Here is a 14,651-nt window from a genome sequence, read left to right as displayed (position 1 = left end):
GGTCAATGAAGGGTAGAGGGAAATGATCTTTTCGAGTGGCTTTGTTTAGTTTTCTATAGTCTATGCATATTCTACTTCCGGTCACAACTCTTTGTGCTATGGATTCGCCCTTCTCGTTCTTAACGACTGTAACACCCCCTTTTTTGGGTACTACATGAACGGGGTTAACCCATTGACTATCGGAGATCGGGTATATGATTCCAGCATCTATTAGCTTCTTTACTTCATCCTTGACTACCGTACTTAGGATTGGGTTGATCCTTCTCTGGTGTTCTCTAGAGGTTTTACAATCTTCCTCCAGCATAATGCGATGCATACAGATAGAAGGACTTATTCCTTTTAGATCAGCGATGTTATATCCTAACGTAGTTGGATATTTTCTTAGGACATCTAGTAATTTCTCAGTTTCCATCTGTCCCAAGTCAGCGTTGACTATTACTGGTCTTTTCAGCTCAGTGTCTACGAATTCGTATCTTAGGTTCTTTGGTAGTGCTTTTAATTCCAAGTCAGGTTTCTTTAGGCATGGCATATGGTTGGGTGTAAGTTCTAAGCATTCGCTTAGACTTTCATTTTGGTACGGTTCATGCCAATTATCGTCTTCAAATATTTGAGGGATTTGGATTTTCATTATGTCAGAGTATGTGGTTTCTTGCATCTCCATCTCTCTTACGCACTCGTCTATGACATCGAGTAGATAACAGGTGTCGTCTATAGCCGACGCTTGTAAGAATTGGGTCAAGATGAATTCAACCTTTTCGTCTCCAACTTCGAATGTCAGCTTACCTCTCTTTACGTCTATTATGGCTCCGGCGGTAGCCAAGAATGGCCTTCCTAGAATGATAGGTGTACTGGCATCTTCTTTGATGTCCATGATTATGAAGTCTGTAGGAATGTAAAATTGTCCTACACGTACGGGGACATTCTCTAGTATACCGACAGGATATTTGACTGAGCGGTCAGCTAATTGAACAGATATCTTGGTCAGTCTTAATTCTCCCATACTGAGCCTTTTACAGATGGTTAAGGGCATTACACTAATGTTGGCTCCTAGATCGCATAGAGCTTTGTCTATGACGAATTTTCCGATGACACAGGGTATGGAAAAACTACCTGGGTCTTTTAGTTTGGGAGGCATGTTATTTTGGATTATTGCGCTACACTCGGCAGTAAGTGTAACTGTCTCGTTATCCTCAATCTTTTTCTTATTGGATAGGATTTCCTTAAGAAATTTGGCACAGGATGGCATTTGTGTAATGGCTTCTGTAAAGGGTATCGTAATGTTTAGTTGCTTCAGAAGTTCAACAAATTTCCTAAATTGGCTCGCAGTTTCAGAACTTTTGAGTCTTTGCGGATACGGAACGGGTGGTTTATAAGGAGGCGGAGGCACATAAGGTTTCTCTTTCTCTTCGGCCTCTTGGGAATTATCTTCTATTTCCTTTGGTTCATTCACCTGCTCAGTTGAGGTTTTATCTTGTTTTTGGTACATGGTTGGGTTTTGGGGTCTTGGATCTACGGGTCCGTCTATTTCTTTTCCACTCCTCAGTATAATGGCATTTGCATGTCCTTTTGGATTAGGTTGCGGCTGTCCAGGAAATGTTCCAATTGGAACGGCTGTAGATGGTTGATGTTAAGCCACTTGTGAAATCTGTGTTTCAAGCATTTTATTGTGGGTGGCTAAGGCATCTACTTTGCTCGCTAGTTGTTTAAGTTGCTCGCTAGTATGTATGTTTTGGTTCAAGAAGTCTTTGTTTGTTTGAACTTGGGTAGCTATGAAGCTTTCCATCATTAATTCGAGATTTGACTTCCTAGGCATGTTAGGAGCATTATTAGCTGGCTTTTGATATCCAGGCGGAGCAGCTGGTGCTTGGCCAGGTGCATACAGGACATTGTTATTCTTATACGAGAAATTAGGATGGTTTTTCCAACCTAGGTTGTAGGTATTCGAATATGGATTTCCTTGTGTGTAGTTTACTTGATCGGTTGGGACTCCTGCTAATATTTGACATTCTTGTGCAGTGTGTCCAGGGTTTCCACATAACTCACAATTTGGAGTCACAGCAGCCACAGTTTGGAGTTACATTCCACCCTCTGTCTGGGACTTTTCTACTAGAGTTCTTTCACCTCCCCATTGGCAATGGTTTTGGGCCATGTTTTCAATGAGTTGATAGGCTTCGTTGTATGGCTTGTCCATAAGTGCACCGCCCGCGGTAGCGTCTACTGTCAGTCTTGTGTTATACAGAAGCCCATTGTAAAATGTGTGAATGATCACCCAGTCTTCGAGACCGTGATGTGGACATATCCTCATCATGTCCTTGTATCTCTCCCACGCTTCATAGAGAGATTCTACACCTTTTTGCCTGAATTCGTTGATTTGAGCTCTCAGCATAGCAGTTTTGCCCAGCGGAAAATATCGGGATAAGAAAACGTTCTTCAATTCTTCCCATGTTGTAACGGAGTTGGAGGGAAAGGATTGCAACCAAGCCCAAGCTCTGTCTCTTAGTGAGAAAGGAAAGAGGCGCAGTCTTATCGCATCTTGAGATACACCATTCGCCTTTACAGTATCTGCGTACTGCACAAATTTGGTCAGGTGTTCATTAGGATTGTCCGTAGGATTTCCAGTAAATCGATGTTGTTGAACGGCTGATAATAGTGAGGGTTTCAGCTCGAAATCGTTTCGATTGATAGCGGGGGCAGCAATGTTGTTGTGAGGTTCTTGTTGGGACGGGGTAGCGTAGAATTTAAGAGGACGATTTTGTGGTCCTTCTTCAGCCATGGTTGGTTTTTCTTCTGGTTTAGTAGGAGAGAAGATATCAGGAATATCGTACTTTTGTTGATATTCGTGTATTCGGCGTCTTACGTATAAGAAACGCTCTAATTCTGGGACTGGTGGTGCTAAGTTATCGCCTTGTGAGCGAGTACTTGGCATGCAATCAGGGAAATAAGGGAGAGTAAATTAGTTTAAAATTTTATCGTAGTTTATACCGTGCAATGAAAGAATCGCACTATTCGACTAAAACAGGTCCCCGGCAACGGCGCCAAAAACTTGATGCTTGTCGTGACTATATATAAAATATAGTCTATCGGGTACTTGACTGCAAGTGCACAGTCCAGTCGCTTTAGTTTTAAAAGATATCGATCCCACAGGGACCTATGGTCAAACTAGTGTTACTAACGTCACTATGTTTAGCTAAGGGAATGATTAGTAGAAGTTCGGGTGCAGAATAGTAAATCTATGGGAAATTTAGTTTTAAGAAAGAATTGATGGAAGGAATTAGTATGCAACGCATTAACTGTCAGGGATTCGATAAGTCACCGGTGAATAGTTTAAATGCCAAATATCTCTCAGTAGTAAATATTTATTTAAAAAGCTTTATCTCACACTCTCATGATTGTTGATTCGGCCTATAGCTTTAAGTCAGAATGTACGCTCTCGCTGTCCCATTTGAAGTTAAAATTACTTTTTGAAAATAAATAAGTTCTAATTGCTTTTAAAGTGCTCTCGCTGTTTTTAAACTCAATGCCTAATTTTTACTATCCAGCTCGAGCCTCACACTCTCGCGATTGTTGGTTCTCACCTTAGTTAATTTCCCACTCTCGTGGCAAAATCGTATTAAATAGCTTCTCACGCTTTTGTGATAAAGTTAATTAAATTTAAATTAAAAACCCCGGCCTAAAAGATTAGTTGAGAAAAAGAGTTTTCACCGGTTATTATTAAATCTCATCTAATTAAATTGCTACATACCGATACCGATAATTTAGTCGGACATGTTAAATAAGGAAAACACAGAGCATAAACAAATCAAAATTGCGGCAAACATAATTATAATAATAACTGGGAAATAATAATAATAATTTAATAAAAACCTGGCAATGAAGTAACAAAGTATGGCGAATCTTGGAGTACTTGAGCAGTCCTCCACAAGCCGGTAGGATTCTGCTTCTTCAATACAATTGCTTACTAAAATTAAATTAAATGTAGTAGTTCCCCGGTGTAGGAAACTACTACTATGGCTAACTGGAAACCGGAAAGGAAAGGAGAAAAGGAAATTCTAAAAAGAATGGCAAATGAACTAAGGCAACGGAAACAAAGTTGTTGAAAAGAAAAATACTAAAAAGCTAGAAAACTGTAAAAATTAATTGCAGAGCGTAAGTGTAGATGTAGGCGTCCCTATTTTTCCAACTTTGGTCCTTTATATATTGCTCCTTTAGGTCTTGGCGGTTGAGAAATTTAAGGAGGACTGGTTTGAATGAGGAATCCGGGGGAGTCATGTTGTTGGAGAGATTTTAGGCATGTTTGGGCGCCTGTGATTGATTGTTTCAAAGCGTAAATTATGGTCGTGTGACGCTCGTCATGGGCCTGTGACGCTCGTCATGATCCTGTGACGGTCGTCACATCAACAATTTTTGCATTCGTGTTTTCTGCTCTTTCCTGTGCTTTCTCATCTGTTTCTTCTTCTTTTTCTTCCTTTTCTTCATTTTGCTCATTAATGCTTGGAGATTTAAATACCTACAAAAACAACTCGAATACTTGCGGAATAATCAGAATATTAATTAAAATGGTATGATCTTTGAGTGTAAATCAAGGCAAGTATCTGATGTGTTTTCGCGTTATCTTGGATCCTTTTAATCTTTCAGAAACTTACCCAGACGTTCACGGTAAGAGGAAAAGGAATTTAGAGGAGAAGGAACCTCCAGAGCTCAGAAGAAGAAAAAGGTCGCTATCTTTCAAAATGAAGACGAGGTGCCTCTAATTGCGCGCCAGAAGGCTATGATCCTGAAAGATACGTTTGGGGTTGTTCAACCCTCAAGAGCTTCTGGTAAGTTTCTTGTTGACTCTTCTGATTCTGTTTCTCTTCTATCTAGAATCTTACCTCCAACATCACCATATCAACCTATTGTGTCTGAACCACCTTCTTCACCCACACCAGAAATAACTCCACCCATTTTAGAGGAAAAAGGAATTTAGAGGAGAAGGAACCTTCAGAGCTCATAAGAAGAAAAAGGTTGCTATCTTTCAAAATGAAGACGAGGTGCCTCTAATTGAGCGCCAGAAGGCTATGATCCTGAAAGATACGTTTGGGGTTGTTCAACCCTCAAGAGCTTCTGGTAAGTTTCCTATTGACTCTTCTGATTTTGTTTCTCTTCTATCTATAATCTTACCTCCAACAATACCATATCAACCTATTGTGTCTGAACCACCTTCTTCACCCACATCAGAAATAACTCCACCCATTTCAACTCCTGTTATTGTTTTACCACCACCACCACCTGTTGTCAATATACCACAACCTACAGAAACCATGGCAACACCTGTCACAGAAACTCCTATAGTTTATGTTCCGACTTTAGGACATTCATTGATACAACTTCCATCATCTCATCCACGGTTACAAAATACACCCACCTCACCACCATTAACTGTTTCTACTCCCCAACTAATTAATCCAAATGTCACACCACCTAGAACATCTCCTGCAAGGAGTGTTTCTGATGGACATGTTTCCGAAAGAACTCCTGAGGGAATGTTCGACTTTGAACCGGAAGTCACATCACTAGAATCATCCCCCATCATTCTACCTTTACATTCATCCGTTTTTGCACCTGACTTTGACGAGTCCATAATCAATTTAACCATCAAATATCCCAAAATCCAAACATCATCCTCTCCTTACCTTGGTAAGATTCTCATGGAATTTGATTCAGAATCCAAGAAGCGTTTAGAGAAAGCAATGAATGTTAGTCATTCTTCTACAAACCCTATTGCTAGCGATTCAGCATGGGAAGCTTATAGAAGCTGGCTAAATTCTGAAGTCTCTAGGATGAAGGATATTGGGTATACCTTAGCTGAAAATAAGTTTTGTTTTGGGTTCGTGCCCTTGATGGGATTATGGAAGCTGAGGAATTCTCAACTATGTGTTCTTGCTCTAGAAGTGAATGAGGTTTCTCCAAAACCCATGGTAGTAGAAGAAGAAGAAGAAGAGGCTGCTCCAACAGAATCTGCTCAGCACATTGAAGAATCTGCTGCTCCAGAGCCTTCTGCTCCTGAACCTGAAGATGTTGCAACTGAAGAAGCTCTAAACCAGATTATAGTCTCTGAAGCTTCTGCATCTCAGCCTATTTTGGTTGCTCTTCTGAGAACCATTGAGTAGATTAAGGTTGATAATGTGAAGGTCAATGAGCGTATGTATAAGCAAGATCTGATGTTCCAGTTGATTTTGTCAAGACTTCTTCCTCCTCCTCAAAACCCTTAGAACTTTATTTTTTACTTTAACTATTTTTGCATTTCTTTTGCTTTTGCTTATGTACTCTGCACTGCCAGTTTGGCATGTTTTAATGAAAAGTTTTTGTTGGTTTTATTTTATTTACTTTGTCTTTTTATTCTTTTTGATTGATGACAAAGGGGGAGAAAACATAACCTTCTAAAGGGGGAGAATTAAGAGTTTATTTTGATATCTAAATTCCTAAGTTAAAAAACCCAAACATTGTTTAAGGTTTCCATTAACAAATACTTTGAGAAAAGTTTGTTAAGTGTTTTTCCAGGATTAACTCTCAAGATTCAGAATGATTTGTTAAATCTTCTGTCTCAAGAATAAGAATGATTCTTCAAAGAAGTAAAAGTCCTCAAGAAGTTCCTAAAGGAAGGCCTTCAAAAAGGTTCTGAAGAAAGACTTTTCAAAGAAGTTTATAAGGAAAGCCCTTCTGAAGGTCTATCAAAAGAATGATGTTATCAACCAGTGTTCTGGACATCATCAATCAACTTCTGAAGTTAAACCAGATTCTGTCTAATTATTCATTATGGTACTTCAATAGGTAAATCAGGAAAGTGCACTTTCATTTTGAGTTTATCTTTATAGGACTATACATCTCAGGGGGAGCTTTGTGCTTCTGTAAGATGTAGTCTTATGTGATTACCCTGTACAAAACTGTTCATCAAAATACATGTTTTATCATCATCAAAAAGGGGGAGATTGTTAGAACAAGATTTGGTTTTCCATCTATACCTTGAGTTTTGATGATAACAATGTTGTATTTATGTGAGAACAATTTTGGCACCCTAATGGTTTGTTATTGTGTAGCTTTAACAAACAATTTTGATTTTGGTCATATGATGTGCAACATTATCAGTTTCTGAACTTTGTGCTCCAAATTCGCTTATGCGTTGTAATTAGAAGTTCTGAAAGACTTCAATATTGTTGTTGCAATGTTCTTTCTGCTTGTGCGTTAATTCACCCATCAGAAGCTTCTGAGGAGACACTATATTGATGTTGCAATGTTCTCTCAATTGTTTTGCTTCTAGACGTGACTCTAATCAACAAGCTTCTGAAGAATGGCAAGCTTCTGAAGTTGTGTTAAGTAGCTGAAGATTCTGAAGATCTCAAGACAGACGATTGAGGTTATCAAGGTTCTGACTGAGGTTTCTGAAGACTCTGAAGATTCTGAAGACACTGTAGAACTTAAGCCAGACTACTGATGTTGTCAAGGTTCTGACCCAAGGTTCTGAAATTTCTGAATCCAGCTTTCTATTTCTTCACTTCATGCTTCAATCGTCTTTTATCAAAAGCCAATGAATATGAAGATAAGATCAAATGGGAACGTGATAAAATAGTACATGGTACAAATCGAACAACCTTTCCACTACCTGATTTCGTGGGCAAGGATTGTACTATTTATCACACATGTCACTGATTTTGTGGGCGAAAGGACGTATGTGGTATAATTCCTTTCTCATCCAACAGTGGATAGTCGCTCAAGAAGCTTTCCCCATTTTTCCCTCCAACGGTTACATACTTACACTATATAAGCATGCATTTGAGACTTGAAGAACTCCCACTCTCTCGCTCTTGTGTTATTGTTGTTGAACTACACAAGCTAATTTTTCTTTATGAAAAGCTCATCTTTTGTATTCAGTGTTCTTTGAGTATTTATTATTCATTTGTGTAAAATCTGATTTTGAAGAAGCATCTTGTAACACATAAACTTGTATTTAAACTATTTGTTTGATTCCTTAAGGTGGTTATCCTTGAGAAGACAAAGAAAGCTTTTCTTTGTGAATCCTTGAGGAGATTAAGGTTTAGTTGGATCCTTGAGAAGACAAAGAAGGATAGTATTTGTGTTTATTGTAATATGTTGATTATAGTGGATTAAGTCCTTGTGTATAAGGAAAATCACCTTGGCGGGTGAACTGGATTAGCTTTGAGTTTCAAGTGAACCAGAATAAAAATCATTGTGTTTTTATCTCTTCATTATTCAACTTGTTAGTAGAGTTTTTGTTTTGGAAAAAGGTTTTGCTTTTAAAATCCAATTCAAACCCCCTAGTTCTTGTGTTTTTCACACCTTCAAATTGTTTTTAGCAATCATGGAAAAAGGAAGGTGTTGCACCATATTAAGGTGTGTTATTTGAATTTAGTGATGATACGTGAGAGCTTAATGAAAATGAAAAAGCTTATAAAATTAATAGGCAATAAGATCACAGAAAACTAGATTTCAAACTATAAGAATGTGTTTGGATGAAGCATTTTAACGAGGGAAAGTATTTTTTGAGCGAATTTAAAATGACTTGACAAAAATCTATCGTTTTGATAAAAAAGTTTAAAAATTTATGAAAATAACCCCTAAAAATTTAACAATGAATCATTTTAATACTCCATCCAAATAGAAGAATTTTAAAATGAATGGATTCCAATTGAACCATTTGAATTGCTTAAAATTTTAAATTCCTTAAAAATTCACAATTACCTCATCTAAGCACACTCTAAGACTTCACGATTTTGATCTCCTTTGAGACAATATGGTCACACTAGAATGAAACCTAGGTGCACATACTACTATTTGTTGTTCTTGAGCCATTTTTATGCAAAAATAGACAAAATGAAGGTGTGGACGAAATCTATGGAGGAAGAATTTGAGCCCTAGAACATAATCAAACTTGGAATCTAGTATCACTACCAACGCATAAAAAGCCAAATGGATTTAAAAGTTCAAGTACATATCAGATGAATATATCTATTTGACTTTGATTGGGTGTAAATATTTAATATTCAATTTCATTTTAAAACCTTTGTGTAGAAATTATAACATTATCAGCTCAGGCTTGATGAATATCTCTTAAATTAGAAGCTGAATTAGTAACTTAGAGTCGTCAAATGCTAAAATGTTAAACTGTTGTATCTATTGAAATACAAGAGACTAAGAGACATTTGAATAAACTGTATGTTTTGAAAAGCACTACGGAGACTTTATTATATATAGAGATATTACAACTAATTACGTGATATAGTCGATATGGGACTATTCGATTTTCAAATATTCTTAACACTATATTTACAAATATCAACACTCCCCCTCAAGCTTAAGCATATAAGTCAAATGCACCAAGCTTGTTACATATATAATTAGTTCTGGGGATTTGTAAGGATTTTGTAAACATGTCTGCCAATTGATCATTAGAGTTGACAAAGTTTGTGACGATGTCACCTGACTTGATTTTCCCTCTGAAAAAGTGACAGTCTATCTCAATATGTTTCGTCCTCTCATGGAAGAATGGATTTGAAGAAATGTGCAATGCAGCATGATTATCACAAATAAGTGTCATTGGTCTTGCTTCTTCAATTTGAAGTTCCTTGAGCAACTATTTTAACCAAATAAGTTCACATGTTGCCATAGTCACGGCCCTATGCTCTGCCTCGGCGCTTGATCTTGCAACTACATGTTGTTTCTTACTTTTCTAGGATATAAGGTTTCCTCCAACAAGTACACAATACCCAGAGGTAGATCGTCTACCAATGGGTGGCCATGCCTAATCAGCATCGGAGTATCCAACTATCTGAGTATGTCCTTTATTTTCATACACTAGACCTTTTCCTGGAGCACATTTGATGTATCTCAGAATCTGGATAACATCATTTATGTGTTCCTGACAAGGAGAATTTAAGAACTGACTTACCATACTAACTGCAAAAGAAATGTCTAGATGAGTGACTTTGATATAATTCAACTTTCCAACCAATCTCTTATACCTTCCTGAGTCAGATAGAGGCTCCCCCTTATTGGGTAATAGTTTGAAACTTGGATCCAAAGGAGTATCAGCTGGTTTAGTATTCAACAAACTTGTTTCTTCCAAAATATCGATAGCATATTTCCACTGAGAAATCACCAAACCATCTTTAGATTGAGCTACCTCAATACCCAAGAAATAGCGAAGTTTGCCAAGATCTTTTATCTAAAATTGATTCGAGAGATGTTCTTTTAACTCGAGTATACCTTGTTGATCACTACCAGTTATGACAATATCACTACGTACACAATAAGATAAATACACCCTTTGGCTGAGTGATGATAAAAAACAGAATGATCAGCATCAGTACGGACCATACCAAACTATTGTACTACAGTGCTGAAGTTGCCGAACCAAGCTCTCGGAGATTGCTTAAGACCATAAAGAGACATGTGTAACGTACACACCATATTCGACGACTCCCCTTGAGCAACAAACCCAGGTGGTTTCTCCATATATACTTCCTCTTCAAGATCACCATGTATTAAAGCATTTTTGATGTCAAGTTGATAAAGAGGCCAATGTCGAATGGCTGCAATGGCTAGAAGAAGTCTAACAGATACCATCTTTGCTACAGACGAGAAGGTATCACTATAATTCAATCCAAAAATTTGAGTGTACCATTTGGCTACCAAGCGAGCTTTAATCGATCAATCTTACCATCTGGATCAACATTCACTAGATAAAGTCAATGACAACCTACTAAAGATTTCCCATGGGGTAGAGGAACTAGTTCCCAGGTACCATTGCTTTGAAGAGCACACATTTCATCAATCATTGTTTTCCTCCACTCAGGGTGAGATAATGCTTCACCTGGAGTTTTAGAAATAGAAACAGAAGACAAAGAAGACAAACAAGTATACTGCAAAGGGGAAAGACGATGATAATATAAATCAATATAAGGTGGAGAAGGATTTCATGTTTGACGTATATCGAAGGTCAATCGGAAGATCAGACTCAGGTTGCAGGATCAGATCCGATGATGGCATAGGCGTCGAAGGAGAGTCTGCAATGACCTCAAGGACATGTATGACCTCAGGAACAGGGACGAAGGCGTTGGCTGACGACGTTGATATGTTTGAAGTGGTCGAGAAGTGGGGGGTTAGGAGCCCTAGACTGATGGGGGATAATGGTAGGAGGAAAATTAATAACTGCCGGAAAAGGTGTGGGAGTACTTTCTTGAATGGGTTCTGGAGTTATGTGACTGGACTCGAAATATAGAACCGACTCGAAGAAGGTAACATCGGCCGATACGAGGTATCGTTGTAGAGTATGTGAATAACAATGATAACCTTTTTGGGATCGATAATAACCAAGAAATACACACTTTAGTGATTGAGCTGATAGTTTATCGAGATTAGGGGTGTACGCGGGTTGGGTTGAATCGGATTTGGCCCAACCCGCTACCCAACCCATTCAAAATTCAATGGGTTGAGTCCATCATCTAACCCGTAATTCCATTGTCAAAATAGGCTCAAACTGACCCGTTCATTAACGGGTTGGGTTGGGTTGGGTTCACGGGTTGTGTTTCAAAAAAAAAAAATTCACGATTCCTTTTGTCGATTTAACACAAGTCAATACAATCATACTCATTTATAATACTCAAATTCAATGAAACACATCATATAATATCTAATAAAATTCATTAACTCGACATAACACTTTATAATAGTATAAAATTCAAAAAGACACATTATTTCTATAAAACACATAAGTTGGAAATGATACAAAAGAAAATAAGAAACAACATTTAATCTTAGAATTACGTAAACTCATTGGTCTAGTATTCTTATTGGTGGAGAATAATTTTTTTTTGGAAAAATTATGGTTATTAGTGAGATATTGATTTTATATTTTTATTTAAAATAATAAGAAATTACTAAAGTCACATCAATGGGTTGGGTCAACGAGTCTGTGGGTTGCAAAACTCAAACTCGATACTCGAATCAAAACTACATGAGTTGCTATTGATTAGATTGGGTATACCCGTAAATGAATTAGTTCGGATAATTTATGGGTTGTATTGGTTTGGGTCAGTGGGTCTCTGGGTCGACCCGCACCCATGAACACCCCTAATCAAGACCAGGAGAGAGATTGTGTACAAAACATATGGATCCAAAGACTCAGGGAGGAATTGGGTGTAGTGAAGAATTGAGAAAAAGGATTGAATGAGGTATTTTATTGTTAAGGACAAGTGAGGGCATGCGGTTTATAAGGTAATATGTCGTTAGCATGGCATCCCCCCAAAATCGAAGTGGAACATTACTATGGAGAAGTAGGGTCTAAGTGGTTTCTACGAGATGTCGATTTTTGCGTTCGTCTACCCCGTTTTGTTGCGGTGTGTGGGCCAAGATTTTTTATAGAGAAAAAATATCATTGCGTGAGATAAAATTTTGAAATTATTGGGATAAATAATCACGGGCATCGTCATTTCTTAAGGTACAGATAGACACACTTAATTGAGTTCTTATTTCTTGATAGAACTGTTCGAAAATAGAAAATAATTCAGATTTATTCTTCATTAAAAATAACCACGTGCAACGTGAAAAATCATCAATAAATGTGACAAAATACCTAGACTCAAGAATAGAGACAGTACGCGAGGAACCCCAAACATCGGTGTGAACTAAAGCAAAAGGGGACGAAGCTCGTTTATTGACTCGATTGGGAAACTGGTCACGAGTGTGTTTCCCTAGCTGACCCGACTCACAGTGTAAATTAGATATCTTCGATAAATTTTGCACCAACTTATGTAGTTTGAAAAGACTAGGATGACCTAACTGAGCATGGGTAGTGAGTGGAGAAACTTTGGTTGAGTATGCCTAAGATGACACTGAGAGGTAATAAAGGCCTTGAGACTCACATCTGACGTCAATCGTTCGTCCCGAACCCCGATCCTACAAGGTAACATTATTGTTAGTGAATGTGACACTACAATCAAGAGAACGAGTTAAACGACTGACTGAAAGTAAATTAAATGGATAATTAGGTACATAGAGGACAGAAGTAACAAAGAGAAAAGGTAGAATTTGAACAGTACTAATCCCTTCAGATCGAGTTTGAGAACCATTGGCAAATGTTATAGTAGGTAAGAAATCAGATGTAGAGAGGGAAGAGAAAATATATTTATTACCGGTAACATGATCAGACGCACCAGAATCAAGGATCCAAGATCCAAGAGAAGATGATTGAGAGAGACAAGCAGATAAATTACCAGTGTGTGCTACCGAAGCAGTAGAATCTAAGTTCTGATAATTCTGATACCACCTGAGGAAATCATCGCAGTTTGGCGTAAAGTTATGAGGAGCAGTCATGAGTATCAGATCTGAAACACTTGCCCTATGGAGAGTGGGGCGGCGAAAAAATTGTCGGGATCGACCGTCAGACGTGTTGTCATGTGCGGATCAAGTGTCGGCACACGAGGCCCACACGTAGAGACGTAGGTGGCGTGTGCAGAGGTTTATGCCGGTGAAAAGTGGGGAACAGCTAGATCGGATGAGGCGCTTCTGCCGGTAGGTTTAGTTTGCTGGAACTTTGTTGAGAACAATAGCTACGGCAGCGGACGGTCACAGTAGTGCGGTGGTGACTGGAAAATTTTAAAAATTGATGCCGGAATGAGTCACGATAGTGTATGGAAGGAAAATCAGAGTTATGACACGATCAGAGTTATGACACGATTTGTCAAAATATATCATCAGAATACGGTGGATCAACCAGATAAATCACGGTGAAGGGTTGTCTCTCAATAGGCTTTGGATACCATGTTGAAATACAAGAGACTAAGAGACATTTGAAGAATTCGTGTGTTTTGAAAAGCAATTCGAAGACTTTATTATATAGAGAGAAATTACAACTACTTATATGATATAGTCGATGTGGGACTATTCGATATCTAAATTATATTTATAAATATCAACAGTATCAATCTCTTTGTCATAACTTTGGGATGAAGGTAACATCTTTTTTCCGATAAATCACTAATATGGTAATTCATCGTTATGATTAGACAAGAATAAAAAAAAGGAAAATATTTACAAGTTTAAAATATGCCTCTTTACAAAATGTCAATATTAGTCTATGACAATCCCTTGCAGTTGTAGATTTATAGTCCATTGAAGTGAGAAGTAATATGCAAGAAAACATCTTCCGTGCAAGGAATTGTGAGGCCGCCCATTGGATGATCATATCCAAATTCTTCCTCTGCCTGACTCAACAAGTCTTGAAATGAAGTTTGGTTCAAGTATGACATGGGGATCACAAACCGCTTCATTTCCTCTCCAACATACACGGCAAGATAACCCTTTGGCATATTCGTTACCTTTGATGTCCGGCTTCTGCTTAATGAAGCACATCTAATAACTGCAGGTAAATGAAAGGCCATTTCAAATGATTCAAAGAACAAGTAAAGCTCTTAAATATAAGAAAAATATAACTAGCTTTTGATGGTTGTATGTGAATGAGTTTTGATTGTTGTGAAGGAAGGTAGTGTATTTATAGTCTCAAGAGTTTCTAGGAATCTATTTTGTTGAGAAGTGACTGTTAAATGATGGGGTCCATAAGATAAGAGATCACATGATATCTCCTTTCCCTGCCTCTC

The 14,651-nt window shown here is 37.9% G+C and overlaps 1 non-coding gene across 1 annotated transcript; it reads left to right on the top strand.

The window, feature by feature from the left end:
* Positions 1-2,279: 2,279 nt before the first annotated feature.
* LOC127090269 (small nucleolar RNA R71) lies at positions 2,280-2,386 on the top strand. The gene has a single exon (XR_007791794.1). It is a non-coding gene; the product is annotated as a small nucleolar RNA R71 (small nucleolar RNA).
* Positions 2,387-14,651: the final 12,265 nt, after the last annotated feature.

Source organism: Lathyrus oleraceus, chromosome 5 (assembly GCF_024323335.1).
Source record: "Lathyrus oleraceus cultivar Zhongwan6 chromosome 5, CAAS_Psat_ZW6_1.0, whole genome shotgun sequence".
NCBI lineage: Eukaryota > Viridiplantae > Streptophyta > Magnoliopsida > Fabales > Fabaceae > Lathyrus > Lathyrus oleraceus.
The sequence above is the reverse complement of the archived record's forward strand: the minus strand, read 5'-3'. Positions and strand labels throughout refer to the sequence as shown.